This window comes from Dipodomys merriami, unplaced genomic scaffold, assembly GCF_024711535.1.
Source record: "Dipodomys merriami isolate MVZ:Mamm:240054 unplaced genomic scaffold, mDipMer1.0.p SCAF_10, whole genome shotgun sequence".
In the NCBI taxonomy this organism is placed as follows: Eukaryota; Metazoa; Chordata; class Mammalia; order Rodentia; family Heteromyidae; genus Dipodomys; species Dipodomys merriami.
Genome location: NW_027202271.1, coordinates 21,327,681 through 21,333,644, shown reverse-complemented (window position 1 = coordinate 21,333,644; position 5,964 = coordinate 21,327,681).

Below are 5,964 nucleotides of genomic sequence, written 5' to 3'. Positions count from 1 at the left end.
TGACCACAATATCCTAGCCCTCCAGCTCTTTCTTTTTTTTCTTTTTCTTATGTGTGTATGTGGGAGTGGGAGGGTCCTGGGGCTTGAACTTTGGGCCTGGGTGCTATTCCTGAGCTTTTGTAATCAAGGCTAGCACTATACTACCACTTGAGCCATAGCTCCACTTCTGGCTTTTTGTCAGTAAATGGAGATAAAAGTCTCATGGACTTTCCCAGCCAGGCTGGCTTCAAACCATGATCCTCAGATCTCAACCTCCTGAGTATCTAGGATTACAAGTATAAGATACCAGGTACCCGGTGTCTCCAGCAATTTTTATCCCCTACCTCCAGCAAGCCTGTCAGCTTGGTGATTCTGCTCTTTTCCTACCCACTTCTTTCTTGTCCTCAGCCCTTTGTCTTCACTTTTCTTATCCAGTTCCATGCCACAGTATTTCACCTATTCTTCAATCATTTGTTCACGTTTTTTGCACTGCTGAGGTTTCAATTCAAGGCCTTATGCCTGAAAATGTTCTACTGCTTAAACCATACCCGCAGCCCTTTTGCTTTTATTTTTCAGATAAGGTCATACTCCCCCCGCCTCTGCTTCTTGCCAGGTTGGCCTGAACCATTATCCTCCTATTTATATATGACCTCTCACATCACTGGATGATAGTTGTATACCATCACACTGCCTTATTGATTGAGGCAGGGACTCCCTAACTTTTTGCCCTGGTTGGCCTTAATTGGTGAATCCTTCTAACCACTGCCTCAGAGTAGTTAAGATTACAGAAGTAAGCCGCCTCACACAGCAAAGTCCTTTTGTTTATTAAACTATTGAACTGAAGGTTCCAACTTACCTTTTCAATCACTGAAGCTAGGATGATGTCACTGCCAAATCTCATTATAGTCCTCCATGCCTAAGTCCTCTAGTGTTCCTCATTGCCAGCTACCTCCCAGTCCAGAAGATACCACCCTCCCAGAGGTATCCATGCTTTCATATGTCCTTGCCTTTCGTATGTTCTTTGTCTGAGTAACTCCTATTCTTCCCTCTAGATCCTGTCCAGGAAATCTTCTGTGATCTCCTCTATCGCTTACCTAGTTTAGATGCCCCTCTTTTTTGTCTCCATGACATCCTGTGCTCATGGGAATTGCAGCCATGACTATCCTGTAACATCATCTGCTAACTAGTCTGACTCCACCTGTGGGAGCACCACAAGAATGAATGACTCAGACTACAGGATCTGCACCCCAGTGACCCTGCAAGACTGCTCTGCATAGAGATAGTCCTGAATATCACAGCTTTGGTTAGGCTTAGTTAACAAGCCAAGAGTTGTGAGTCAGGAGAGGTAGGGTTACAACATGGTTTCTTCTTTTTTTGGTTGGTCTTAGAGTTTGAACTCAGGGCCTGGGTGTTATCCCTGAGCTTATTTTTGCTCAAGGCTAGCACTCTAGCACGTTGAGCTATAACTTCACTTCCCATTTTTAGGTGCTTAACTGGAGATAAGAGTTTCACTGCCTTTTCTTCCCCATCTGGCTTTGAATCACAATTCTCAGATCTCAGCCTCCTGACAGCTAGGAATCCAAGTATGAGCCATCAGTGCTTGGCTTTTTCTTCTTAATAAGACCTAATCTTGTTATTCTCTTGAAGAAAACTTACAGGGACAAGGAAGGGAGGGATAATCTTGTGAACTCGGGCACTCCCCAGGCTTTGTACATTCCTGTCCTCTAAGTTTGTAGCAACTATTGTGTGTATCTATTGGTAAGGAGCAGGCAGGAAATTGGGGAAGTTTCAATCTAAGTGTAAATTGGTGTCAGAGTGGACAAAATTTGGGGAGAATAGTAAGTGCCTGGGAGACAGAGCTGGCAAAGGGGCTCCCAGCAACTTCCTATACTTCTGTGACCTCCTCTTGAGCTGTCTTATCTGTTCTAGCAACCAAAGCATTAATAAGTTTAGTTTTTAACATTTAGCTCAGTACTAGGTACATAGGAAACCCTCAGAAAAATAGAAGTCCTGTGTATTTATTAGCAAGGATGTATGTTATCTTTTTACAGCTGCTGTCAAGTTGTATTTAATATGATGGTATATATCATCATACCTTTTTTCTGCCAAGGGCCATTTGGATATTTATAATATCATTTATGGGCCATACAAAATTGCCAACTTAAAAATTAGCCTAGTAGGGCGCTGGTGGCTCATACCTGTAATCCTAGCTACTCAGGAGGCTGTGATCTGAGGATTATGATTCAGAGCCAGCTAGAGCAGGAAAGTCTGTGAGACTCTTAAGTCCAATTAACCACCAGAAAACCAGAAGTGAGCTGTGGCTCAAAGTAGTAGGTGTTAGCCTTGAACAAAGGAATTCAGGGACAAGGGCCCATGAACTGAGTTCAAGCCCTATGACTGACAAAAACAAAAAACAAACAAACAAAAAAACAGTTAGCTGAGTGCCTGTAGCTTATACCTGTAATCCTAGCTACCCAGGAGGCTGAGCTCTGAGAATCACAGTTCAAAGCCAGCCAGGTAGGAAAATATGTGAGAATTATCTCCAATGAACCACCAAATATCCAGAAGTGGAGCTCAAGTGGTAGAATGCTAGCCTTGATCACAAAAGCTCAGAAACAGTGTCCAGGCCCTGAGTTCAAGCCTTAGGACCAGCACACGTGTGTGTGTGTGTGTGTGTGTGTGTGTGTGTGTTCTACCAGTCTTGGGGCTTGAACTCTGGGCCTGAGTGCTGTCCCTCAGCTCTTCAGCTCAAGACGAGTGCTCTACAACTTGAGCCACAGTGCCACTTCCAGGTTTCTGGTGGTCTATTGGAGATAAGAGTCTCACGGACTTTTCTTCTCAGGTTGGCTTTGAACTGTTATCCTCAGATCTCAGCCTCCTGAGTAGCTAGGATTATAGGTGTGAGCCACCCTTGCCTGGCTTCACATGACACTCTTATAACCTTCCACACACACACACACACACACACAAATTAGCCTTCTGTATCTGGTCAAACATTTAATTAGCTCACCCTTAACATAATAGCTGGAACTGCCCCCTTTGGTGAGGTATGTATGGATGACTCGACTACTTTTCCAGGTTTGTATCAGGGTCAGTATGGAACCTAGTTGACTGTGATGGTAAGGTTTTTGTTTTTGTTTGTTTTTTGTAGTAGTCTTGGGGCTTGAACTCAGGGCCTGGGTTCTGCCCTTGAGCTTTTTTTTTTTTTTTTTTTTTTTTTTTTTTGCTCAAGGTTAGCACTCTTACCACTTGAACCACAGTCTACTTCTGACTTTTTGGTGGTTAATTGGAGACAGTTGTCTCACAGACTTTCCTGCCTCAACTGGATTCAAACTGCAATCCTCAGATCTCAGCCTCCTGTATATCTAGGATTACAGGCATGCACTTTTGATGATAAGTTTTGAAAGGAATTGCTCATAGCAGTAGGTTGTTCTGAACACAGAAGCATATTCCAATGGATGTCTCCCCAGAGTGGGAAATTCATCATTGCTTATGTGATGTTTATAGAACTTAAGCAGTAGGAAGTTGATGAGGTTTTAGCTCATCATCATTTTGCAGCTGAACAATTTCATGTTGTAGGTTATCAGACACATGAGGTGGTTCCACATTGGACTTCTTGTTGAGGAAGATGTGCCTGAAAATAACTGAAAACAGAAGTGGCTCTGTGGCTAAAGTGGTAGAGTGCTGGCCTTGGGCCTGAGAAACTCAGTGACATTGCCCTGGCTGTAAGTTCAAGCCTCAGGACTGGTAAAAATAAAGAAATAAACAAATAAAACAACTGAAAAGCAATACAGAGTGATAGCTGATGGTCATCTACCTCCAAAACGTGCTCAATTGTTATTGGTTTTTGTGGTGTGTGTGTGTGTGTGTGTGTGTGTGTGTGTGTGTGTGTGTGTGTGTTCTACCAGTCTTGGGGCTTGAACTCTGGGCCTGAGTGCTGTCCCTCAGCTCTTCAGCTCAAGACGAGTGCTCTACAACTTGAGCCACAGCGCCACTTCCAGGTTTCTGGTGGTCTATTGGAGATAAGAGTCTCACGGACTTTTCTTCTCAGGTTGGCTTTGAACTGTTATCCTCAGATCTCAGCCTCCTGAGTAGCTAGGATTATAGGTGTGAGCCACCCTTGCCTGGCTTCACATGACACTCTTATAACCTTCCAGATAAGATTTTTTTGGGGGGGAGCCTGGTCGTGGGGCCTGAACTCTGGGCCTGGGCGCTGTCCCTCAGCTCTTCAGCTCAAGGCTAGTGCTCTACCACTTGAGCCACAGCGCCACTTCTGGCTTTTTTCTTTTTGCTTATGTGGTGCTGAGGAATCGAACCCAGGGCCTCATGCATGCAAGGCAAGCGCTCTACCACTGAGCCACCTTCCCAGCCCCCCAGTTAAGATTGTTATTTGCTCCATTTACAGAAGATAAAACTGAATGACAGAGTAAACTTCTGCCAGGTGCTGGTGGCTCACTCCTGTAATCCTAGCTATTCAGGAGGCTGAGATCTGAGGATAGAGGTTCAAAGCCAGGCTGGGGAAGTAAAGTCCAAGAGACTCTTATTTCCAATTAACCACCAGAAAACCAGAAGTGGCGCTGTAGCTCATAGTAGAGCAGTAGTCTTGAGCAAAGGAGTTCAGAGACAGCACCCAGGCCCTGAGTTCAAGCCTCCCGACTGACCAGAAAAAAAGTAAGTTTCACAGGGTTGTCCCATTAGCTGTGTTGGTAAGATTTGAATTCAAACAGCTCATTTCCAGAGTCCAGCTCTTTACTGCTATACTCTGCTTAACTCCTACCCTTGGCTGTTTGTCTCATACAGACACTGTGGTTCCTGTAAATGGAAGAAGATAAATTCAGACAGCAGGAGGCAGCATAGGACCAGCTTTGGCCCTTCATCTCAGCCCTGAAGAGAGAACAGAAAACTCCTAATCTGCCCATGTCCCCAGACCCTGCCCTTTCCACGCACCACTTGGCTATCAAGTTGGGAGGCTCAAAAGGTTCCCCAATTACCTTGTTCACTCCCAGAGCTTTACCAGCAAAAACTTCAGAAAAAAAAAATCCACCAGCTAACAATGATGGCTTAGAAACGAAGCATGTCTTGTGTGTTTTGTGTTTGCACACACGCACACGCTCTGGTGCACGCATGCAAACATGCATGCCTTCACTGTGTGGCGTTGTAATTACAAATGGCTCTGATATGTATGTGAGCCTGCCTGCGAGTGAGTGTGTGTGTGTGTGTGTGTGTGTGTGTGTGTGTGTGTGTGTGTGTGTGTGTGTGTGTGTGTGTAGTGTTATGACTCGGGAAGTTGTACATATCTTGTTTGTGTCTGGGTGTGTCTCACTGTTTACTCCAGAAATAGATAGGAACTTGGCCGAGGCTACACAGCAGATTCTTATTCAAACTTGTCCCTTGGGAATCTACAGGCAGCACTGGGACTGCTTGCTGGGGACCAATCAGCTCTGTGCAGTGGTATCTTGCCAGAAGCTGCCAGCAGCTGGGTCTGCGAGACTCCTGGAGCCTTCCAGAACTGAATTGAGGGTTCCTCTTCTCCTCCTCCCCCTACTGGTGTCACGAGACCTCTAAGGCGTTACCCTCGGCAGGAAGGCAAACCTAAGAGTTCCAGACAAACCTCCAGCTTCCCGGATGCTTTTCGGGGTCCTCCACTGGGTGGAGCACAAAGCCCAGTAGGATTTGCTTTTTCCAAAGTCCCTAGGCAGCCCAGTCCCTGGTGGCCCCCAGACTCAAGCCCTGAAAAAGTTTGAATGTGGGAACAGGGCAATTTGGGGCGGAAGCTTTCTGTGTGATTACTTTCGGGAGAAAAGTGGATGGCTTTTGAGGAGAATAGGATTAGTCAGGGTTCCAGCCTGGTTGTAGGGTGGGGAGCCAGCCCCGGCCCTGCCCTCTGCACGACGCGCTTCCCCACCCAGCAGAGCAGGCACACATGTTCACCCCACTTTCTTCCTCTTCCTCCTCCAGCCCACTTTCTCTTCTGTGTCGTCAGCA